We start from the raw sequence: 26,719 nt of genomic DNA, 5'->3' as shown, positions 1-26,719 counted from the left end.
TTTGATCTCCTTGCAGTCCAAACGATTCTCAAAAGTCTTCTCCAACACCACAGTTCAAAAGCATGAATTCCCTTGGAGGAAGAAATGGCATCCCACTCCAGTATTCTTGCCTGGAAAATCCCATGGACAGAGAAGCCTGGTGGGTTACAGTCCATAGGGTTGCAAAGAGTCAGACACAACTGAAGCAACTTTGCATGCACATACCTCGTTATGGTCCAACTCTCACATCCACACATGATTACTGGAAAAACCGTAACTTTGACTATACAAACTTCTGTCAGAAAAATAATGTCTCTGCTTTTTAATACACCGTCTAGTTTTGTCATAGCTTTTCTTCCAAGGGGCAAGCGTCTTTTAATTTCATGGCTGAAGTCATCATCTACAGTCATTTTGGAGCCCAAGATAAAGTCTGTCACGGTTTCCATTGTTTCCCCATCTATTTGCCATTAAGTGATAGGACTGGATGCCGTGATCTTAGTTTTTGGAATGTTGAGTTTTAAGCCAGCTTTTTCACTTTACTCTTCCATTTTCATCAAGAGGCTCTTTAGTTCCTCTTCGCTTTCTGCCGTAAGGATGGTGTCATCTGCATATCTGAGGTTATTGGTATCTTTCCCCGCAATCTTGTTTCCAGCTTGTGCTTCACCCAGCCCAGCATTTCGCATGATGTACTCTGTATATAAGTTAAATAAGCAGGATGACAATACACAGCCTGGATTATCTGTGTTGGTCTAATATAACAAGAGTCCCTAAAAGTGTAAGAGGGAGTCAGAAGAGGAGGTCATAGTGACATGAAATAAGAAAGACTTCACCAGCAGTTGTTAGCTTTGGAGATAAAAGAAGTGTCCATAAGCCAAGGAAGGCAGGTAGCCACTAGAAACTAGAAAAGGTAAGAAAAAGGATTTTCCCCTAGACCTCCTGGAAAAGAACACTGCCCTGGTGATACTCTGATTTTAGCCCAGTGGGACCTGTGTTGGACTTCTGACCTACAGAACTATTAAATGACAAACTAGCGTTGTTGTAAACCACTAAACGTGTGATACTTTGCTATACTAGCTATAGAAAACTAACAGAGATGGTCTCATCTGAGACAGTTTGTCTCTGCAATAAGTGGTATCTCATCCTTTAGCAGGCTGTCTCAGATCTGTTCATGTGAAAGGTAGGTAGGATTCCAAGAGGCTGAGGGGGTGGAGTGTGAGGTCTGTTTATGTCTAAGCCTAGAATGAGCACATTAACATCCTGACATATTAATTGGCACAAGCATCTCACAAGGTTAAGTCTTGTGATTGAAAATTTAAGGAGTAGAAAAAGAAATACTACTTCCTACTAAGAAAAGCTTCCCAGCAGCTCAAATAAAAGGAGAGGAAAATTAAATTCAGTTTTGTATACAAATCTACCACAAAGACTAAAACCTTCACCTTTCACAATTACAATTTTTTAGAAATCAAGTTTAAAATTTGAACAATCCTATCATGAAGATAAAAATAGTATGTTGTGTGCTTTAAAAATTGTATTTGTTTTGAATTGTAGTACTATTTGTCTTTCTCAAAAAGTCAAAACCCTTTTTTTTTTCTTTTAAATTAAATTAACATTGTTCAGGGTATCCAGATTATCTGAACATCTAAAGCGGTGTCTGATGACAACATAATGGGAGTCATATATATAATTTCAAATTTGTAGTAGCCACATTAAAACAAGTAAAAAGAAACAATATATTTTAATATTACATTTTATTTAATCCAATATTTCTAAATATTATCATTCACCATGTAATCAATATAAACATATTATGAGATATTTTGCATTCTTTTTTTCATATTGTCTTCAAACCCAGTGTGCGCCATGTACTTCGCAGTTCAGTTCAGTTGCTCAGTTGTGTCTGACTCTTTGAGACCCCATGGGCTGCAGCGTGTGCACTTTCAGCACATCTCAGTTTTCTTAACCTCATTTCAAGGGCTCAGTAGTCCCATACATGCTACCACAATAGAGTGGATCTAAACAATCCAGGGAAGACTCCAGACAAAATTAGAAGATGCCAGCACTTTGTCCTTAATGCTCTTCTCCTCTCTTTTGCCCAGTGAGACATCTTCCTTTTTCCCCTTTCAAGGACCTAGCTTCTGCAGTTAAAATTCTTGCTCCAGGAAAGCAACAGAGCATAGGCATGGAAATACACTGCAATCCAAATAGCCCTGGATTTGAAACCTGCGATGCCATTTACTAGACCTTGTGCCAATGTGCATGCCTATGTGCTAAATCGTTTGTCGTGTCTAACTCTTTGTGACTCTAGCCCGACAGTCTGTCCATGGAATTCTCCAGGCAAGAATACTTGCCGTGCCTTCCTCCATGAGATCCTCCCAACACAAGGATCGAACCCACATCTCTTTACGTCTACTGAACTGGCAGGCAGGTTCTTTACCACTAGGGCCACCTGGAAAGCCCACTAGACCTTGTAGCATAACTTATTTTTAACTTCAGATGATATTATAAAAGAAAAATTTTGGTCTTAAATCATATTTCACACATTCATTCAACATAACAGTTATTTAGTGAAAATATTTTTAAAGCAAAGTTTTGAATAAACTATAAATTTGGTTTACTTTTTTTAGGTCAAGAAGAGTATTGGTTTTCCAAAATTGGACAATCAACAGTCTCACTAAATATGGCAATGAAAATCAAGATGAAAGGAGAAATTTGTGGGTTATTAATACTTGTTTAAACCTCACAGCTTTTCCTACAAGGTAGACACATCTAAATTCTGTCACATGATAGCAACATAGCTCAGACTATGAATCATTGCCCTTCCAAGAGGAACAAAAATATACAATTATTAACTTCCCAGAAAGTGAACACAATATTGGCAAATTCAATAAGCTATTCACTGTGAGTCAGTGAGAATGTTGTTAGGTATTTCCAAGACATACAGTCTCAGTGGCAAAGATATTGTCCTTGGCCTTCAGCCCACATGATTGGGTACCAAGTTATCTGACTGATGTGACAGGAGCAAAATGATACCTAGATGAGAAGTCTCATGGGCTAAATGAGTGTCTGGACAGACACTGGAATGTCTTTCTAAATTACTTGCCCAGGGCTACTGTAACAGAATACCACAAATTTGGTGGCTTAAAACAGCAGAAATCTATTGTCTCAGAGTCCTGGAGGCTAGAAGTCCAACATCAGGGTTTTGGCAGGGCTACTCTCTCTAAAACCTGCAGGGGATCCTTCCTTCCTTCTCTCCTTGCTTCTGGAGGTTTGCTGGCAATCTTTGGTGTCCCTTGGTTTGTGGCAGCATAACTCCAATCTCTGTCTTCATCATCACATGGTCCTCTCCTTGGGTCTGTGTCATCATGGCCATCTTGCTATAAAGACACCAGTCAAACCTCATTAGGAGTCCACTCACCTTGAGTAAGACATCCTCTTAATTAACTACATCTATGATAACATTCAGAGAAGGCAATGGCAAGCCACTCCAGTACTCTTGCCTAGAAAATCCCATGGACAGAGGAGCCTGGTGGGCTACAGTCCATGGGGTCGCTACTAGTCGGACAAGACTTAGTGACTTCACTTTCCCTTTTCACTTTCACACATTGGAGAAGGAAATGGCAACCCACTCCAGTGTTCTTGCCTGGAGAATCCCAGGGATGGCGGAGCCTGGTGGGCTGCCGTCTATGGGGTCGCACAGAGTCAGATATGACTGAAGCGACTTAGCAGCAGTAGCAGCAGCATGATAACATTATTTTCAAATCAGGTCACGTTCTGAAGTACTGGAGATTAAAATTTCAACATATATTTTTCAGAGACAAAATTCAATCTGAAATACTTCTTTCCATTGGGACTTGAATTAAATGGTTGAGACGCCATGTGATAGAGTGGTTAATGGCATAGGCTCTTGAATCCTTACCGGTCTGGATGAACCCATGGGTGCATGCGTTCTAAGTTGCTTCAGTCGCGTCCAACTCTTTGCAACCCCATGGACTGTAGCCCACCAGGCTCCTCTGTCCATGGGATTCTCCAGACAAGAATACTGGAGTGGGTTGCCATGCCCTCCTCCAGGCGATCTTCCCGACCCAGGGATTGAATCCTTGTCTCAGACATCTCCTGCATTAGCACCACCTGGGAAGCTCCTGGATGAACCCAGGTGAATTTAAATCTGAGCTTTGCTGCCTAGTGTATATGATCTCAAGCAAGTCACTTAACTCCAAGTACCTCAGCTTTGCCTACCTACAGGAGGGCAATAACAGCAATACTAACTCACAAGGCTATCCTGGATTCAGTTAACCTATGAAATGACTAAATAGTACCTACCACCTAGGAATACTTTACAACCACTTGCTAATTATTATTTTTTATTGGTGTATTACAGGTTACCTCTGTATAGCTGCTGCTGCTAAGTCTCTTCAGTCGTGTCCAACTCTATGTGACCCCATAGACGGAAGCCCACCAGGCTCCCCCGTCCCTGGGATTCTCCAGGCACGAACACTGGAGTGGGTTGCCATTTCCTTCTCCAATGCATGAAAGTGAAAAGTGAAAGTGAAGTTGCTCAGTCATGTCCGACCCTTAGTGACCCCCTGAACTGTAGCCTGTACAGCTACTCCCACCTAAATCTGAAATTCTGTTCTTCACAGAGGCAGTTATACTGCTGCTATGTTTGTTTTTTGTTTTTGCTCTTTGAAGTAGAGCTCTTTTTCTTTCAAAATTAAATGAATCTCCTATCACTTATGTTTATGGTATGTAAACAGACAAGCTTTCTGGATTTGGTCACACATATCAAAAGCCTTAATATGTTTATAACACTTGATCCAAGCACTTTTTCTGAGATTTTATTCTAAATAAATAATTTAAAGATGAATGCAAAAATTCTGCCACAGTTTTTGTTTTTTTTTTAAAATATTCATAGCCTCTCTTTCAATTCATCCCACCCTCTCCATCCCCAGCTGTGTACCGTAAAATAAACAAATACCACTCAATCATTGAAAATTGAGTTTGAGATCATTTTTGAAAAGAAAATGTATCTTTATATATTGTTGAGGGAAATAAGGATGCTATTCAGTAGCTTTCTGGGGTGACAGAAATATTTTATACCCTTGCTTTCTAATACACTAGTCAGAGTGGCACACGGTAAGTAACACTTAGAATGTGGTTAATGCAACTGCAGAACTGAATTTTTAAGTTTCTTTAATTTTAATTTAAGTAGTCAGAAGTGGCTCATGGCTACCATAAAAAAAAAAACCAATGAAAGTCTATGGTATCTTTTGCTTGTGGATCTTTCTGCCTCTCCTTTCTTTACTTTCCTTTAAAGTCTCTCTCCTGTCTCTCCCTCCTTCTAGATTCTAGTCTTCACTCTTCTCTTTCTGTCTTTTTAGCCAGTAGCTTCTGGTAGCTCAGATGGTAAAGACTCTGCCTGCAATGCAGGAAACATGGGTTCATTCCCTGGGTTGGGAAGATACCCTGGAGAAGAAAATGGCAACCCACTCCAGTATTCTTGCCTGGAGAATTCCATGGACAGAGGAGCCTGGTGGGCTACAGTCCATGGGGTCACAGAGTCAGACACGACTGAACGACTAACACACACACACACTTATGCTGTCATGAGATAACCTAAGAAATGAGTCTTTTTCAAGGCATAAAAAGATTTGGTGTGCTAATAGCCATATATGTGAATTGAAGTGTTAGTTACTTAGTTATGTTCAACTATTTGCTACCCCATGGACTGTAGCCCACCAGGCTGCTCTGTCCATGAAATTCCCCAGGTAAAAATACTAGAGTAAGTTGCATTCCCTTTTCCAAGGGATCTTCCTGACCCAGGGATCAAACCTGGGTCTCCTGCATTGCAGGTGGATTCTTTACCATCTGAGCTACCAGGGAAGCCCAGTCATATATGTTTTCCACTTTAAATTTAATTTGTATAAGTTCTATTTAGAATTTAACCAAAATTTGAACTTCTGCCCCCAAAAATCATACAAGTATTTCACACATTAAGCTGCATATTGAGGTAGAAAATGAAATTACTTTTCATCATACAAAAAGGGAACTTCTGCATTTACTTTGTTTTTCCCATATTCACTTTTTAAAACATTAAATGTTACTCTGAGGACAAGCAATTAGCAATTAGACTTACTTGGTGAGGATGCTATGTGCTGAACTATGACCAAAAATGGAGCAGTTGTAACTCTGCTGAATTTATTAGCTCTAGTAGTTTCCTGTCGGAGAAGGCAATGGCAAGCCACTCCAGTACTCTTGCCTAGAAAATCCCATGGATGGAAGAGCCTGGTAGGCTGCAGTCTGTGGGATCGCTAAGGGTCGGACACGACTGAGCGACTTCACTTTCACTTTTCACTTTCACACATTGGAGAAGGAAATGGCAACCCACTCCAGTGTTCTTGCCTGGAGAATCCCAGGGATGGGGGAGCCTGGTGGGCTTCCGTCTATGGGGTCACACAGAGTCGGACACGACTGAAGTGACTTAGCAGCAGCAGCAGTAGTTTCCTGAATTTCCTATACATAGGATCATGTTATCTGTGAATAAAGACAGTTTTACTTCTCTTCTGATTTTGAAGCTTTTGTTTATTTTTCTTGTCTAACTGCTCTGGCTAGAACTTTCAGAACAATGTTGAATACTGGTGGTCAAAGTAGGAATTTTATGGGGAAGCTTTCAGTCTTTCACCATTGAGTCTAATGTTAGCTGTGGTTGTTTTGACTTTGTTTAATATAAATGCCTCTTTATCATGTTAAAGAAGTTCCCTTATATTCCTAGCTTTCTGAGATTTTTTATAATCAAGGATGCTAAACTTTGTCAGGGTGAATTACTTCCAGGTCATTAACATCCTGTAAACAGCACCTAGCCTTGAGCTTTGTACAGTCAACAATTTAATAAGTATTTGCTGAGTTAAACCGATTTGAAAACAGCAAACACCAGAAACCTGGAATCACATGTCAAGAGACATTCTTTGAATAAATTATCCTTAGAGATTCATTTGGAAAAGTGGGCTATTTTTCCCCCCACACAAGCCATGTAACTCACACTAGCGTTTGTTTATTTTTAAATCACCTCTTACACTAAAGAAATATTAAAATATGGAAAGTGTTAAACTCTGGCACCTAACACCATTAGTAAATAAAGTTGTCTAAGAACACTCCTGAATTGAAACAGGCTCAGTCAACTGGGGGAGTGGGAAGACAAAACCCCTGCCTGTGCCTTCTGTACAGAGCACTGTAGCCTCAGTAGCCTACGCCAAATATAAATGGTTCCTCGACAGCCTGATGTTGAATTTGAATATCTGAGAGTGTTCTCTAATTAGATCACATGACATATATTTTAAAAGTCTATCAACATCAGAGTAGTGTTTTACAGAAGGGACTCTGTGGCTTCCACTAGAAGGCTATATTTTTCCTCCTGGGTACATCTGTGGCACTTCTTGCCAGGTACCATGGGACCAGGTATGTTATTTTCCTTTCAGGAAGCAAAGCCTAATTGGACTTTGCTGATGAGAAAAAAAAATCCACAAGGAACATGCAGTACAAAATAATATTTGTCACTGATGTGGTAGAAATAGAAAATTACACAAACATTTGGGAATTATAGGTTCATCACACTGGGGTGAAAAGTTATAGACCATTTCTCACCCTCAATTATCCATTGGTTCCTTGTTGTGCCTGAGCCAAATATTTGGTTTCTTCGCATGCTTCCCTAACTTCTATTCACCAAGATCTAACACTCAAAAATGCCAGTCAGGAATGACACTGGCCAGGTTCTTGGTGAATACCTTTGAGGGCAATAATATATGTTTACATGTAACTCATAATTAATCACTAAACTTCCTTTTGGGAAAGAAAACATATTTGGGGGTATATTTTACTATCTGGGGGGCAAGAAATGACAGGATGGGAAGAGAGGAGAAGCAAGTAATCGGGGATGATTGAAAACATTTGACTTGGCTTGAAATGAAAGTACATATTTCACACATATTTTTAACCAACCCCAAAAGACAGCTTGACTTCGAACATGCTGAACAGGAAGCCATTTACCGTTGGAATGCTTGCTGAGCCCATCCAAAACACACACCCTCCCAATACCCCTGGGCTATCTAAAAAGGGTTGGGGTGAAAATATTTAATTTATAGGTGCAATCCTGCTTCCTGTTTTATTTTTTTCCTCTTTGCCAACTCTGTTTTTTAACTTCGTGAAAAATGATAGGAAACCTAGTTCACCCACCCCCCCCAACACACACACCCTTTATTGACCCAGCTGTACATTCTACCTCAATTTATAGCTCATACCTGGCTTGAAGAACAAAGGAAGAGAGAAAGGTAAAAACGGATGTTAAGCTCTCATGGTTACTGTGGCTGAAAAGGAATCTGGGTGAAGGAAAGCCTGCTGTGGTATCCATATCAAGGGCAGGAAGGTATGGAACAGGAGATTGTCTTGGCTTTCAGAACGGGTGCATTCAGCAGTAGGCGTTCAAAAAGAGCAAACGGAAGGGTATAAAGTGGAGGGGGAAAGAAAGAATTTTCTGAGTATTAGATGAGTGACCAGAGACACATGAATCTTATCAGATTTCAAAGAAACCATCCTGGTTATCAAGAGGAATTTTTAAATATTTTGCAGAAGAAAAACAGAAAGACTCAAATAATTAAAATTCATAATTCAAGCAAAAGATTTTCCAAAACTTTAGTGGTATTGTAATGCTTTATATTTCATTTAACATGGAAGATAGGCTCTTTCAGAATAAAATTCTGAAATTCCAGATGGGTGTCCATTACATAGTATACCTGTTACCCTTATTATTATATTTTGATTTCTTGAGAATGTTGAGTCAATGTGTAATAAAACATTTGAAAGAAAACCTGAAACCCAATGGAAATCCAGCAAGCTTGAAGTTCAGCTTTCAAAATTCTTGAACTCAGTCTAGTTTTCCCAGAAAGCTGACCCCACTCAGTGGAAATCCCGTCAGAGGAAGGGTTTTTATAATTGAGCAGTTTGTTTTAAATACTTCAAAAGAGGTAGGGAAACTTGTAACTATCTGAACTCAATTATTTCAACATTGCCTGTTGAAGCTCTGTTTCAATTTTAATTACATATCAGATTAACACTTTACGTGGAACACCATCTTGGGAAATTCTACCTGTCACCATGGACTTTACAACACTTTAATGTCAAGTTAACTAGTTCGCCTTAAACTTTTCTTTGAGTTGATAAAGGAAAAGCAGTTAAACCACTTTTACAATCTTGTGGAAATATTCAGCTGTATAGTAATATAGTTCTTTATGTCTTTTGTTAAACCAGCTTTCAAAGTTTAAAAGCAAGAAGCCTGATAACATCAATTTGTACCCCTGAATCTGAAAAAGTCAGGCTATTAGCCTGAAAATACTGCATGGCCACAGATTCACACTGCAGTCAACACCATGCAGCTTCCAGTTGAGACTTCATGACTGATTCTTATCCTTGTAACATAGTTTCACCATGGTTTATTTTAAGGGAGATAATATGAAAGTAGATTTCTGATATATTTTCATGATAGAGTAGATTATCAATCCTGCTGTACTGTCCAAGTGGTATCAGCCATCTGAAATAATCATTAAGCTGTCACAAAACTTCTGGGAGCAATTTTCACATATTATATCTTCTGGAATTAGATACCGTTGCTGTATCATAACCAGTTACCTGTAAACTGTGCCAACCAGTGGTAAGCTGCAATACCAGCTCTTGAGGTGGGAAGAGAGGGTGACTCTCCAGAAATCAGTCATGTTTGCTGATTTCTATGGTATAAATCAGAGAAGGCAATGGCATAAATATTTCCACCATAGTTAATTTTAATGTACCACCTTGATGATGCTGCTAAATATGTATAAGCTGGCTCCAGCACATCACTCATGTCAACCACCTCTGCCCCTAGAGCCAATAGAATTTATCATAAGGGTATTTCCTTTCCTCCAAAGTATACTTAAGTCCCAGACACCTTCATCACCAACAAGCCAGAGATATGAAGCCTAAGGCACTAGGATCAACTTAGTCTGAGTAGGCCCTCAGCTCTACCTTGGAGAGTGTAGTTGACCTTCCTGACCTGCTCTGGTCCTATTTCTCCCACTCTGGACCTCTTTATGTGCCTGACTCTAGTATCTAGTTGGCACTCTACAGTGTCCTCCAGGGACAGCTGATTAGTGGTCTTCTTCACTTCTATTATATTTTGCCTCCTAGAGTTAAAATCTAACTCCAGTTCTCTTACCCCTAAGTAAGTCAAACCACCTTTCTCAGTTAACAACTCAAAATGCACTTGTCTTGGGTTTGGTTGCTAGTTCCCAAAACCTAGTCCCCCACTCTTCTCAGACAAGGTCTTCTAACATCAGAGGTTGGCATTTGCTTGTATTGGATTGACATTTTTATTAAACTCTCTGTGAATTTGGGTTTTCATCAGTTGGAGTTTCTTTGTTGAGTTGGCAGGATCTATATAGTATCCTGTCTCCATTACTTCTTGTTTGCTAAACTAATTCCTTTATGTGCTTCTCCATTTCTACACTGTGCTGTTGCTCTCCTGGGAGCCATTCCTCATAGACACTGAGTAGGACTGAACCGGGGCTTCCCTGGTGGTGCTACTGGTAAAGAACCCACCTGCCAATGCAGAAGACATAAGATGGAGGTTTGATCTCTGGGTCAGGAAGATCCCTCCAACATGGCAGCCCACTCCAGTATTCTTGCCTGGGGGATCCTGTGGACATAGGAGCCTAGAGGGCTATACAGTTCATAGGGTTGCAAAGAGCTGGACATGACTAAAAAGACCTAGCACACACACACACAGGACTGAATATTCTTCTCCACCCAACATATTCACTCCCAGTATTTTCAAATATAAAGGCCACTTTAAGGTCAAGAAATTGCTCCAACCTTTTTATGTTGAACTACAATTTCAGTATTTTTAATTGGGTGACAAGAACTACTATGATTAAGAAATTTTTAATCAGTTTTATATTTTTTTGTATCATGACAGCCGCTTATATATTTGAAAAAAAATACATGTATGATTAAATTAGAAAATGCACACAATGCCTACCATGGTACCTGTACAGAATGTACAGAATATGTTAACTATAATTTTGTCAGTGTTCTTACTCTAAAAATATTACTTCACAACCAGGCTACTAAACTTGCCTCCAAACTTGTCCCTTGAAAAAACCAAAGGTAGGAGTGATTATTCTCAGACTCATTCTGATCAAATTGTAAAACACAAATTTATTGAAGCTTTCCAATGTTTCCCCACCAAACCAACGATAAAATACCAACATTTTGCCTGAACCTACAATAACCTTCACGGTCTGGCCCCTGCCTAACTTTCTAGCTTTCTTTCTGATCCTCAGATCAAATTTCTAGCCTTCACAGAACCATTACCTTCATTGACTTCATGTGATATACTCTTCCTATAGGTCTGCACATGCTCTTCTTTTTAATCATCAGATCTTGGTTTAAATGACATGGGTTCAGAAAGGACTTCCCAGGCCACCCAATTTAAATAGCCTATCTATTACTCTATCACATTATCTTCTTTTAATCCTCTGCAGAGCAGTTTTATTTTTATCTGCTATTTCTCTTGTTTATGTATTTATTGTCTACCTTTCCCAAGGCAGGGATCCTATGTATCTTAGCCATTGTATTCCTGTAGCATCTAATTTATAAAACATCTACTTTATTCACCCTGCAAACAACATGTGTACATTGTTGCAAAGTCCTTATAAAACATCCTTAGGCTTGTCCCATCTAGGGTCAACTACATTAGATGGCCTCTAATGTAGAGGCCTCTACATTAGGCCTTCCTCTAAAATCTAATAAATCACAATCCTCAGCCAACTATTTGAAATAAAAGGTATTAATCAAATCAGGTTGATTAATGGCAAGGCTGTCAACTACTACCTCCTAATAGATAGCCATTTCATCTGCCTTTTTCCCAGGTCCCTATCTTGACATCACCAGGCATCTCTGATTAAATGCCTCATAATGTACCATGGACAGAGGAACCTGGTGGCCACAATCCACAGGGTCATATAGAGTCAGACATGACTGAAGTGACTTAGCACGCATGAATGCAATGTAACTGAGAAGGTATACACTAAAAAATCTAGTTTTCCAAAGTCTGTAATTTTAGTATCCTAAGTATTTACATCACAGTAAACACAGAGCTTCATCTCCAGTTACTGCAGTAAAAAAAGAATAGGACATGAGGAAGACTGCAAGCTACCTTACAAAATCAGAACCTTCTGAGGAATGGTGGAGTCTCCTAGGGAACCCTCAATCTATGTGAGATGGGACGGAAGTCACGGACATTCTTATGCAAACCATGCCTAGAAATTTTACAAGCAAATGTTCTGCTGAAATTACTTTCACATAGGACGCAAATACCTCTCCTCTTCATAGTTAGCAGAGAAAAACAGATTTTAAGAACAGAAAATATCATTCATAAAATGTGTTTCACAATAAATATGAATTATCCAACTGAAGCTTGACCGCTGCAGACATACAGACTGAAAATCTGGCAATAGTAACTGCCAAAGAGTGACAGTACAGACGGAGAATTTGGCAATGGTGACTAATCCAATATGGACTGGCAAGGGATAGAGAGGCAAAATGGAAACAAGAGTAAAAGAGGAGAGATTCAATATCATGAAGACAGAGTTACTTGGGCAGTGTCTAAGTTTCATCAAAACATGAAACCACCTGCAATTTGACTCATATTGTTTATAGTTGCTCTGTATGTGGGCTAATTAATATGGTATGGTAATTAATTAATATGGTATGATAAACTGTTAGAGAACTAACTAGTCAATTCATTCTTGGAACACATCTTTTGTAACTAATAAGAGAAGTATAATTTGAATCAAGTGGATGCAATTCTACATTTTTAGTCATTTACCAGGTAAAAGAAAAATCATTTACAATCCCTATGGCAATCTTTCCTAAAATGCTGTGCTCCACTAGGAAGTGTTCTTTATAAAAGGAAAAGGGAGTGGTTTTGTATGCTCATATAGGTTTTTCGAATGCTGTATTAAACAATATTAATATGTTTATACTCAGCTGCTCTGATAAGCTAAAGTGAAAGATGTGTCTAGAAGGGTAGAGAATGCCACTTCAACATGACCATAACTTGTTTTTTCAAGAAATATCTATTAACGTATAAAGAACATTTGTGAGAATATTGGAAACAACCCAAGTGTTGATCAACATATGAATGAATATGGAAGATGTGATAGTATATATATACATATATATATATGAAATAGTACTTATCCATAAAAAGAATAAAATTTTGCCATCTGCAACAAGATGGGTGGACCTGGACTGTGCTATGTTTAGTGAAATAAGTCAGAGAAAGACAAATATGTGTTTTGTCTTTTTGTCTTCACTTATATGTGGAATCTAAAAAATAAAATGAATGAATACAACAAAACAGAAACCGACTCAAGATACAGACAAACTAGAAGTTACCAGAGGGGATGGGTTGAAGGACGGGTCAAAATAAGTAGGATTAAGAAGGGGATTAAGAGGTACAAACTACTAGGTACAAAATAAATAAGTTAAATAAGTCACAAGGATGTAATGCACAGCACAGGAAATATAGCCAATATTTAATAATAACTTTGTACGGTATATTGGAGAAGGGCATGGCAACCTACTCCAGTATTCTTGCCTGGTGAATTCCATGGACAGAGGAGCCTGGCGGGCTACAGTCCATGGGATCGCAAAGAGTCAGACACGACTAAGCAACTAACACACATACTTGTAGAGTATGTAACCTGTGGAAGTAGTGTCAAATCACTAAGTTATACAATGAAACTAATATTGTAAATTAACCATAATTGAATTTTTTAAAAAAAGAAAAGGAAGCTTTATTTAATAAATAATCCTGTGAAAAAAGATTAGCTATTTGGAGATTACATGACATTAATCTTCACCTCAAATTAGTGTCAATATACATTCTAGATGTTTAATGTTTAGCCTAGAAGAAAAGATAGGTCAGAGATCTTGAGTTTTGGGCTTACCAAGTACAAAAGCTAAGGTAAAAGAAAAAAAAAAAAAACCCACAAAGATAAAAGGTAAGTAAATTTGTCTTTGAGAAACAAAAATGTATGGATCACAAAAAACATCCTAAACAAAATTTTTGAGGAAAACAGTTGCCAAATACCTGACAGATCACAAGTTGAAATATTTATATCAAGAATTTTTACAAGGGAAAAAGAGACAACTTATAGGGGGATAACGTACAATAAAAAATATTTTAAATTATTCTGAATAGTAGTCAAAGAAGTACAAATTTAAATTAAGACATTATACTATTAGTATAAAAAGTTTTACATAAAAATTCTCAATACCGTCATCATTGTGGTGAAACAGAGAAGTTCCTTGGCTGGAACTGAGAAGGTAAAGTCCTGCAGTCTTTCTGCAATGCAATTTTGTCATTTGTTTAATGTTTTTGGCTTGTAATTCCACTTCTAAAAACGTTATCCTAAGGAAATAACCAGTAGGTGGAAAAATACTGAGTTACAAGAATGTTCATCATGGCTTAATTTTTAATGATAAAAATGAGAAATAGCCCATCCAACTTTATATACATTTAATCATGCAATAATGATAATGATGGTTTATTTTATTACTAGTTAATAATAATAATGGCTTTTTAATAATAATGTATAGTGGATTACTTAATTTATTATTATAGTGACAATCATATTTACCTTGTGCCAGGAATTTTCTGATGAATACAGATTAACCCATTTGATCCTTACAACAATCTACTTTGTACCACTATTTTTATACCTTTTTAGAGGTGAGATACTGAGAGGTTAAGTAACTTGCCCAAAGGCACTCAACTGGCAAGCTGCAGCGTTGGAGTCAAACCCAGGCAGTCTGACTCCAGGGTCCACGGCCTTCACTCCTACACATATTACCTCACACTTCTACCCATAAAATGGAATATGAAATAGTCATTAAAATCTTTTCAAACTCTATTTAACGATGTGGAAACACGCTCACAGTATAATTAATGGGAAATCATTACATAAAAATATACATGTAGCTTTATCCCAATTTTGCTAACAAGCTAAGTACATATGAATAAAAAAAGTTAAAAGGAAATAAATACAAAGGTCAAAGTAATTATCCCTACCTGGCAAGGAAGTTGTGAGCAATTTTCATTTTCACCTTTATATTTATATTTTATAATGTTCTAGTGAAAATGTGTTACTTTTATAATCAGAGAAAAATATCAGTCATTTTTTAAGAGAAAAATATTTGCACATAACTATAATAATTTGCATCCTATTGTCTTATTTGCCTTTTTTAAAAGATGTTTTTAAAACATTTATTACGTATTTGACTGTACCAGGTCTTAATTGCAGCATGTGGGATCTAGTTCACTGACCAGGGCTGGAACCCAGGCCCTCTGGATTGGTAGGGTGGAGTCTTAGTCACTCGACCACCAGGAAGTCCCTTATTTGTCTTTCTAACTGCATTCTCAAGCTGGTATAAATGGCCTTAAGTACACTTCAGCAATGAAAGAACCTTAACTACGTCTTGAACATTGCCATCATTATGGAATTTCTTCCCCATTTTTGTATCTGAAATGTTGCTTTTAGCATATTCTTCACAGTAATACTTAAAGACATCCCTCAAGGGTGCCATACTGCCATTGTTGAAACAAAAAAACTCCAGAATTTAAAACTTCCAATTCTGCCAGTTTGGAGATAGGAAGATTTATGAAGAGAAAATGATTCTTTTCTTTTATTTTTTTCCCCAAAGACATTAAAACATTCCTGTCTACATCCCTTGCTATGCTTCTTTCAACCATAATCTATTACCACATCAAAAATGAAAAAAAAAAATCTTTTCAGATTTTTGATTCAGAGACAGTTTGGACTTCTAAACCAACTGAAATAGGTTTATTGCATAGAATGCTTTTCATTGAAGCCTAAACTACTAAAGACAGAAGAAATACACACATACACATATCAACCACCTCCCTATACATAAAAATTGAAAAACCTTTACATGTATATCTCACTCTACCCTCAAACATCCCTTTGAGGTAATAAAGATACCAATCCTCAGGCCATTGGGAAGCATTCAAAATGAAGTTAAATTACGACTTACTTATTAAAAAAACCTGAAATATTAAAGCTATTCACATACCACAGAGTTTCAAAGTCTAAAAGCTGACCACGAGTAATAAAAAGTCATGCACAAGTAAGCGAATGCAGGAATTATGGTCAAGGCGATTGCTATTTGGGGTCTGGCTAAAAGAGCTGCCATAAAGTACTGGCAAGGCTAGAATGATTTTCTCATCCTACCGGGGGTGCAGAGGGTTAAATACATCCTGAATGCCATTTATTTGTTTATTTTTTCCAGGCGCTCTCTTTTTCCTTGTCCTTTCAAACCCCACTTCCCTTAAAAACCACCCTCCAGCTCTAAGATCACTGGACATGAGTTTTTAAATCCATCAGCTAGATAAACACAGGAGTGGGTATCTGTGGTCCAGATGTGACTGTAAACACCAAGGGAGGGTATAAGTGTCAATAACTGAGTTAGCTGCTCATGGCCTTCAGTTTGTCCAGAAGCAAAACAGACATAACAGTGCTAATTTTAACTTCTCACCTGATTTGGGATACAGACAGTGACTTAAATTTCTCTTCCCTCATGTCTAAGAAGGAACTAGCTAGGCAAATCATTTAGGGAACTATGCTGCTGCTGCTGCTGCTGCTGCTAAGTCACTTCAGTCATGTCCGACTCTTCGCGACCCCATGGACTGTAGCCTACCAGGCTCCTCTGTCCATGGGATTTTCCAGGCAAGAATACTGGAGTGGGTTGCCATTTCCTTCTCCATAGGGAACTATGACACAGGCAGAATTTGATTCCAGTCAAACAAGATTTAATTCGGCTACTTCCTCCCCTATTATTTCAATGATTTCCCTATTTCGTGAGGAATGAAATCCTCACCACCTGACCTGTCCTCAAAGAACCTCCACAATTATCTTTTGCTTCTTTCTCAAATCAATATAGCTGTTTAGCATAGCTAACTTACAATTCCCAGAATGCAACCTGCCCCATCTTGACTCTGGGCTTTGCTCACATTACCCTTCTCCCAAGGCATCCTTCCCTCCACCTCTGCCAGTTGAATTTATCAAAAGGAACTGTGATCACCGGACTTACCTGGTGGCTCAGTGGTAGAGAAACCACCCGCCAATGCAGGAGACAAGGGGTCGATCCCTGGATTGGGAAGATCCCTTGAAGAAGAGATATAGGCTACCTACTTCAGTATTCTTGCCTGTGAAATCCCACAGAAAGAGAAGCCTGGCGGGCTACAACCCATGGGGTCGCAAAAGAGTTAGACCCGACTTAATGACTAAACAACAACTGTGATCATTAACTGAGCTCCTACTTTGTGTCAGGCAGTGTTCCAAACGCTTAACAGCTACCATCACATGCGACCTTGAAACAACCCTGCATTGTTTCTCTCATTATTCTTACCACGAGGGAAAAATGAAGCACATGTAAGTTGAAAATGTTGCCTTTATGATCACATCAACACAAGGTTTGGGTGTTTTTTATTTTCTTTTAGATTATACTCATTTAATTATTTTCTTTTCTTCTGTTGACCGTTTCTGCCTATTTTAGGTCATTATCACAAACTGCCTACTATGACAACTCTTGTTCAATGTGTTCTTGAGTGTAGGGAGGGTATCTCTCAAAGTGGGGTCCAGGGATCTTTGGGGCCCCTGAGATCTTTATAGGGGTTCTGTGAAGTCAAAACTACGTTCTTAATACTGCTAAGAATTTGCCTCTGTGGTATCTAATGTCACACAAAAATGATATAAGAATACTGCTGTCTTTTCTTAAACTAAGGCTTAAAGATATTTTTAGAATGGAAAACAATGCCACTTTTCTCACTGTTCTTTCTTATCTTGGAAAATAATTATTTTTATAAAGTATTGTTTATGTTTACATGCAATGAGATTATTATTTTAAAATAAACACATACAAATTTAAATTTTTTCAAACATAATTTCCAGTGTGATAATTATTGATAAGTATAATCCAAACAAGCTCAGAAGTCTCCAGTTTCACAAATATTTTCACAGGTTTCTTACTTCTTCGGAAATATTTCCACTGAGAGTCATAGATTGCCTTCCCCTGAACTGAACTGAATGTCACATAAAAGAGCATTTTTTTAATCCAAACTTTTCAGTAAAATGTACTATCTGATAAAATTCTGCAACAAAGCTGAAGTGACTGACCAGTTGACATAGTAGCAAAGTGTCTCCCTCCCACATAGGCCTCCCATTCAGATTGGTGCCTCAGGAAAATTATAGATGCATTCACATCATGAACCTTTGGTCAAAGCAACTTGTAAGTCCTGTTTCTCTTCATAGTACCAAGAAAACACATATCTGGTTCTTTTTTGTATCCTCACGTGGTGTTTAGAACTGACCTTATCCATAATCGGTACCAAATGAATTATTTTGATTATTTTTGACTAGGAATAAATGTTGAATTGCCATAAAATATTTTTAAATGTGTATTGTCTAATAAATAATTAACATATTAATTGCATGATTTCCATTTTTCCTTGTTCAAATGGCTCTCCTTTCCTACAGTTATGAGTTGAAAAATAATACAATTATACTTCATTTAAAAGATCCTATAATTCAGTCTTCATGATAATTATACACTGGGCTTGCCCAAAACAGAATAATTAGTAAATTATACTGAAATATACCAAAAAAAGAACTGAAAAATACTATAGAGATGGTATTACACCAAGACCTGCAATGTCCTTGAAAGGGCAACATTATTTTCCAAATAATGATCTACACTCAAGACACAACTAAGATCAACATTAAAAATTAGGATGCTTACCTGAAGTTCCTGCATTGTCCAAATTGGTCTGGAAATGTCCTAAAATATTTCCATCAGATCCAGCCAGAATCCCCAAGAGATTGTTTCAGCTAATATGAGTTGATTCTTCTTAGTCTGACACCAAAGAATAAGACTAAATGGATTGCTAGGAAGAAAGTGGCGCCAGTGGTAAAGAACACTCCTGCCAATGCAGGAGACATAAGGGATATGGGTTCGACCTCTGGGTTAGGAATATCCCCTGGAGGTGGGCATGGCAACCCACTCCAGTATTTTTGCTGAGAGAATCCCATGGATCAAGGAGCCTGGTGAGCTACTGTCCATAGGGTCGCAGAGTCAGACACGATTGAAGCAACTTAGCACACATGTCCAGGAAGAAGGGAAGGAAGATCCTAGTACTACAATAACTCCTTAAACTTGACCCATTTTAAATGTGGTTACTTTTGCCAACAAACTTATACATCCTCAGTTATTATCAAGAAACATGGACCTAAGACTGTTTTCCTACAGGAAGTTTAATGTGAACCAATTAAGACCTACATTGAGACCTAATAATCTAGCCCCAGATAGCTCTGGGTAACACCATTAGTTTGTGTCATTTCCTGTATGTCAAAAGGCAAACTTTTAATATTTTTAATTCAAAAAAATTTTAGATTTAATTAATTTGCATTTATAACCTTACCTTAACCTGTTTTCTCATATCATTTCAACAGATATATAATAGAAAATTAAATATATGCCAGGGAGTATGCTGGATTTAGGGTAATCACCAGTGAACAAAACCACCATGGTCACTGCCTTCGTGAAGTTTACATATTATGTTAGATGCAAAGATCACAAGTATATCAGTAAAAACTATGATATATACCATAAAAGGGAAATCTGGGCTGTTTCAGCATAGTGTAACAGAACCTAATGAATGTCTATCTTTCTAGTAGCATTTATTTATATTATGCACAAAGATACTAACATAATACATACTTTTTGATGTTAATGTTAATATTAGCAACCATTTCCTCACACGCCTGCTTGACTCATTTTCCTCAAGCAACGTTCTCATATGTCCCTGCTCTAAAGTTCATACCTTCTTTCCTGCCTTCATCTACTCATTCATTCATTCAATCAACAAATATTTTATGTGCTTTCTCTACACGTGGGGAGTTATGATAGACACTGGGGAAACAGATTAAAGGCATAATCCCTGCCTTCCAAACAAATAGATCAAAAGTTATATCTACTGGTGAAGGTGATATTTCAAATCTTAAAGATGATGCTGTGAAAGTGCTGCACTTAAAAGGCCAGCAAATTTGGAAAACTGAGCAGTGGCCACAGGACTGGAAAACGTCAGTTTTCATTCCAATCCCAAAGAAAGGCAATGCCAAAGAATGCTCAAACCACCACACAATTGCACTCATCTCACACACTAGCTTAGCAATGCTCAAAATTCTCCAAGTCAGGCTTCAACAGTTCATGAACCATGAACTTTCAGATGTTCAAGCTGGATTTAGAAAAGGCAGTGGAACCAGAGATCAAATTGCCAACATCCGCTGGATCATGGAAAAAGCAAGAGAGTTCCAGAAAAACATTTACTTCTGCTTTATTAACTACACCAAAGCCTTTGACTGTGTGGATCACAATAAACTGTGGAAAATTCTGAAAGAGATGGGAATACCAGACCACCCGACCTGCCTTCTGAGAAATCTGTATGCAGGTCAAGAAGCAACAGTTAGAACTGGACATGGAACAACAGACCGGTTCCAAATATGGAAAGGAGTACGTCAAGGCTGTATATTGTCACCCTGCTTATTTAACTTATATGCAGAGTACATCATGAGAAACGCTGGGCCAGATGAAGCACAAACTGGAATCAAGATTGCTGGGAGAAATATCAATAACCTCAGGTATGCAGATGACACCACCCATAAGGCAGAAAGTGAAGAAGAACTAAAGAGCCTCTTGATGAAAGTGAAAGAAGAGACTGAAAAAGCTGGCTTAAAGCTCAGCATTCAGAAAACTAAGATCATGGCCTCTGGTCCCATCACTTCATGGCAAATAATGGGGAAACAGTGTCAGACTTTATTTTTCTGGGCTCCAAAATTACTTTGGATGCTGATTGCAGCCATGAAATTAAAAGATGTTTACTCCTTGGAAGGAAAGCCATGACCAACGTAGACAGCTTATTAAAAAGCAGAGACATTACTTTGCCAACAAATGTCCGTCTAGTCAAAGCTATGGTTTTTCTAGTAGTCATGTATGGATGTGAGAGTTGGACTATAAAGAAAACTGAACGCCAAAGAATTGATGCTTTTGAATTGTGGTGCTGGAGAAGACTCTTGAGAGTCCCTTGGACTGCAAGGAGATCCAGCCAGTCCATTCTAAAGGATATCAGTCCTGAATATTCACTGGAAGGACTGATACTGAAGCTGAAACTCCAATATTTTGGCCAGCTGATGCGAAGAGCTGACTCATTTGGAAAGAGCCTGATGCCAGGAAAGACTGAAGGCGGGAGGAGAAGGGGATGACAGAGGATGAGATGGCTGGATGGCATCACCGACTGATGGACATGAGTTCGAGTAAACTCCGGGAGTTGGTGATGGACAGGGAAGCCTGGCATGCAGCAGTCCATGGGGTTGCAAAGTGTCGGACATGACTGAGTGACTGAACTGAACTGAACTGAGGGTGATAAGAGGTAGGCATAGAATGCCTTGGATGAGCTTGGGACTGACAGTTAACCCTCCTAAGGAAAAGTATTTTGGGGGTTTTAGAAAGTTACTAGTACTGCAAGGTTCTAGGATGATACAGACCTGAACAAAGCACTATGTCCACCCTTGAGAACTTAATAAGCAAAATAGAAGGAAACTTACATCTGCCCCTCCTGGGCTTCCCTGGTGGCTCAGATGGTAAAGAATCTGCTATCAATGCAGGAGACCTGGGTTTGATCCCTGGGTCAGGAAGATCCCCTGGAGTAGGTAATGGCAACCCATTTCAGTATTCTTGCCTGGGGAATTCCATGGACAGAGGAGCCGACAGGTAATAGTCCATGGGGTTGCAAAGAGTAAGACACAACTGAGCAACTAAAACTAGCACTTTACATCTGCCCCCCTACCAATGGCAACAGCCCCCATTCATCTTCTAAGTCCCAGTTTATATCCTGCTTCCTTCCTGAAATCTTGAATGACCGTCCTCCCCTGGAACACGTATGATCTCATCTGACCCAAAGGCCAGGAGGGTCTTTCATGCTGATCCAACTTGAACATCTTTAATTTACAGAAAGGATAGCAAGGTCACAGTGGTGTCTGCAGAAGGATTCACAACTAGCTATGTATGAGCGGGGTCCAAATCAGATTCAGGGTCCTGGCTTACAGGCATTTTACCATCAATATCACAACACTGCCTCTTAATTCTTTTCTATGATGTTTTATTATTAACAGTTTCATGACTATGCATGTTATTTCTCCTGAAAATTTTCAATCTCTTCATGTGCAAGGACCATATCTTATGTATATTTTGCCCTCTAAAAATCTCAATACAGCATATCCCTGAGTTCACGGTTAATACTTGCAAATATCAATTGGTTTAAATTAAATCAGAAAAATACAATTTTTAAGAGCATTTTTAAATTGAGGAGGCAAGCTGCTAAGATAGTGGGTATATCCTGGCAATGATTATTAAAAAACTAGAAGCCAAGGAAGTATAGAGACCACAGTACACATTTTGCATAGTGTTAGATTTGAGTTTGTGACTTCCCTTGCTCTTTTTGACTGATGTGAAGGGGAGTGTGACATCACTCTTGAAATGTAATTTTAGAGTCCCTGATAAAATACATATATATATTTTTTTCATTATCAAATCAAATGTTCACCTCTTCCAAAAGATCTTTCTTGTTGTCAATATCCTTTGCTTTTCAGAGTTTAGAGAACTTGATTATGGCTTTTGATGCATGTTACAACATGGATGAACCTTGAAAATACTATACTAACTGAAATAAGCCAGACATAAAAGGATAACTGTTGTACAATTCTACTTATATGAGTATAGTCAAATACAAAGTGATAGAAAGTAGAATAGTGGTTACTAGGGGCCAGGAAGAGGAGAAAACGGGTTACATGCATGAGTGCTAAGTTGCTTCTGTCATGTCTGACTGCTACACGATGGACTATAGCCCACCGGGCTCCTTTGTGTATGGGATTCTCTAGGATTGCATAGGATTTTCTATGCAATGCCCTTCTCTAGAGGATCTTACCAATTCAGGGATTGAACTCATGTCTCTTTTGTCTTCTGCATTTGCAGGTGGATTCTTTACCCCTAGCGCCACCTGGGAAGCCCAAGGAGTTATACAGTTCAGTGGATACAGAGTTTCAGTATAGCAGGTTTAAAAAGTTCTGGAGATAGATAATGATGATGGTTGCACAATAATGTAAAGAATGCCACTAAACTATACACTTAAAATAGTAAAAAAAAAAAAAGGTAAATTGCATAATTATATATTTCTACCACAATAACATGAGGTGGCCAAAGTATTGGAGTTTCAGCTTTAGCATCAGTCCTTCCAATGAACACCCAGGACTGATCTCCTTTAGAATGGACTGGTTGGATCTCCTTGCAGTCCAAGGGACTCTCAAGAGTCTTCTCCCACACCACAATTCAAAAGCATCAATTCTTCGGCGATCAGCTTTCTTCACAGTCCAACTCTCACATCCATACATGACCACTGGAAAAACCATAGCCGATGCTAAAGCTGAAACTCCAATACTTTGTCCACCTCATGTGAAGAGCTGACTCACTGGAAAAGACTCTGATGCTGGGAAGGATTGGGGGCAGGAGGAGAAGGGGACGACAGAGAATAAGATGGCTGGATGGCATCACCGACTCGATGCACATGAATCTGAGTGAACTCCAGGAGTTGGTGATGGACAGGGAGGCCTGGCGTGCTGTGATTCATGGGGTCAGAAAGAGTCGGACATGACTGAGTGACTGAACTGAACTGAACCACAATAATATAATTATTTATTTATTTTGCTTGTTCAATAAGTTTATTATTGTCTTATCTGAAAAATCTTGATAGAAAATTGTGGTTTGGTTTAACTCTCGGCAGCTCATTCCTGAGCTCTAAGGAAGCTTGCCTTCTTCTGAGCTACCCGATCATTTTTCTGGACATTTTGGGATGGTTCCACCTCTTCTTTTTAACTTCTTTCTTAGGCTTCTTCTCATACACTGGATTCTCTCGTAATGCAGCATGAGCTTTCTTATACATCTCCTCCATCATGTCTGGAGTTACGTTGCACTTTATGTGCTGAGAGAACTGTTTCTTGTACGCATCTTCATCTTCTTCAATCAGGTAACGCATGTAATCTGCAACATTTTGCCCCATGATGTGCTTTCGGTGTACCTCAGCACTGAATTCTTTGCTTTCTGAATCATAACCAGGGAACCGTTTGGTACTGTGAGGGATAGACAAGCCTCCATCGACAGCTCCCTTTAGGGCCCCAAAAACTTTATTCCCGGTAGTAGTTCTGGCAAGTCCTGCATCCAAGTAACAGATGAAGGCACCAGGTTGACCATCAATGCTTTCCACATTGTATTCATCTCCAGTCACCTCAACTTGGCCTTCATAAATTTTGTCCATACCAAACCTATTAAGAAGCCTGCGGGCCAGCAGCAGGCCAGTACAATATGCTGCAGCATAATTTGTCAGGCCAACCTTTACACCATATTTTGGGAGTTCGTGAGCATAAGCTGCACAAACTATCATATCTCCTTCTATACGGGCATAAGCAATCTGGCAAATGATATCTCTGTTCGTTACACGAACAGTCATTCTGTGTTTAGGTGTGTTGTACTTATTTTTATCTTGGATTACCAATCGTTTCTGAGCATATAGTCAGTTTTGCCCTCTCGCCTTCTTCTGAATTTCACTTGGTATCTCTTGAAGTAGGCCTTGTTCCTGACAAGTTTAACAAACCCCATTCTGCAGAACAGAACCCCAACTCTGCGGCTTGCCACAGAGCTGAAGCACAGCTCCAGGCTGAACCACAATAATATAATTAAATGACAGGAATTATGATGAAAGCCGTGAGGAATAAAGTAGGCATTTTAACTCTTTGGAAGTAAGCTTTCTGTTTCATTCCCTTGCATGTAGACACAGCCTCTGAGGGTGTGTTATTGATGAGCATAATAGACTCCCTAATGTATTTTCATAATGGCTTTCCAACAATAAATTTTTTTAATTGTCAAGAGACTAGACAGATGTTTTATGTTTAACCGAAGACATCAAGAACTTTACAGAAGTTGGACCTTGGGAATTTAGTTGTTCACATTTTTTTTTTCCATTTAGAAATCTTTCATTTCCTCTTTGGATGATCAGTTTTACTATAGCCTTCCATAATTCATTTTGGGTGCAATAGTTCACACATGTTTATCTGGAGCTCATCCTTGTGGGATGAAGCCCTATCAAAGCTGTGGACTTTTGAAATATGCTCAATATTCAATATAATGTGTTTATTACACATATAAAAATACTGGCCTCATAAGACATATGACCTTAGCAATGGGGGAAATATTTTCCAATCAGATAATCTCTCAATGGGATAAAAGAGACATACACTAGGATTTTCCTGGAAACTAAAGAAATATCTGGATTTTTTCAGGCATTCCAAAAACAGTTTTTTTTTTTAATTTATTTTATTGGAGGCAAATTACCTTACATTAATATATTGGTTGGTTTTGCCATACATTGACACGAATCCGCCCCAGGTGTACATGTGTTCCCTTTCTGGAACCCCCCTCCCACCTCCCTCTTCCCCATATCCTCCCTCCAGGTCATCCCCGTGCACCAGCCCCAAGCATCCTGTATCATGCGTTGAACCTGGACTGGTGATTTATTTCACATTTGATAATATACATGCTACAATGCCATTCTCCCCAATCATCCCACCTTCACCCTCTCCCACAGAGTCCCAAAGACTGTTCTATACATCTGTGTCTCTTTTGCTGTCTCATATACAGGGTTATCATTTGCATCTTTCTAAATTCCATATATATGCATTAGTATACTGTATTGATGTTTTTCTTTCTGGCTTATTTCACTCTGTATAATAGGCTCCAGTTTCATCCACCTCATTAGAACGGATTCAAATGCATTCTTCTTGATGGCTGAAAAATACTCCATTGTGTATATGTACCAAAGCTTTCTTATCCAGTCATCTGCAGATGGACATCTAGGTTGCTTCCATGTCCTGGCTATTATAAACAGTGCTGCGATGAACATTGGAGTACATGTGTCTCTTTCAATTCTGGTGTCCTCGGTGTGTATGCCCAGGAGTGCGATTGCTGGATCATATGGCAGTTCTATTTCCAGTTTTTTGAGGAATCTCCACACTGTTCTCCATAGTGGCTGTACTAGTTTGCATTCCCACCAACAGTGTAAGAGGGTTCCCTTTTCTCCACACCCTCTCCAGCATTATAAAACCTCGAATAGCCAAAGCAATCTTGAAGAAGAATGGAACTGGAGGAATTAACCTGCCGGACCTCAGGCTCTACTACAAAGCCACAGTCATCAAGACAGTATGGTACTGGCATAAAGACAGAAATATAGATCAATGGAACAAAATAGAAAGCCCAGAGATAAATCCATGCACCTATGGACACTTTACCTTTGACAAAGGAGGCAAGAATATAAAATGGAGAAAAGACAGTCTCTTTAACAAGTGGTGCTGGGAAAACTGGTCAGCCACTTGTAAAAGAATGAAACTAGAACACTTCCTAACACTGTACACAAAAATAAACTCAAAATGGATTAAAGAGCTAAATGTAAGACCAGATTCTAAAAAACTCCTAG

General features: G+C 38.7%; 1 protein-coding gene and 1 pseudogene across 1 annotated transcript in view; both read right to left on the bottom strand.

The window, feature by feature from the left end:
* Nucleotides 1–26,719, bottom strand: part of LOC129560936 (uncharacterized) — a 131,690-nt gene that overhangs the window by 48,589 nt on the left and 56,382 nt on the right. The window lies entirely within an intron of this gene.
* Nucleotides 23,711–25,128, bottom strand: LOC129560935 (large ribosomal subunit protein uL18 pseudogene; annotated as a pseudogene).

Source organism: Moschus berezovskii, chromosome 10, assembly GCF_049115385.1.
Source record: "Moschus berezovskii isolate FMDL1 chromosome 10, NW_MosBer_1.0, whole genome shotgun sequence".
NCBI lineage: Eukaryota > Metazoa > Chordata > Mammalia > Artiodactyla > Moschidae > Moschus > Moschus berezovskii.
This window is presented reverse-complemented; position numbering and strand designations above follow the sequence as displayed.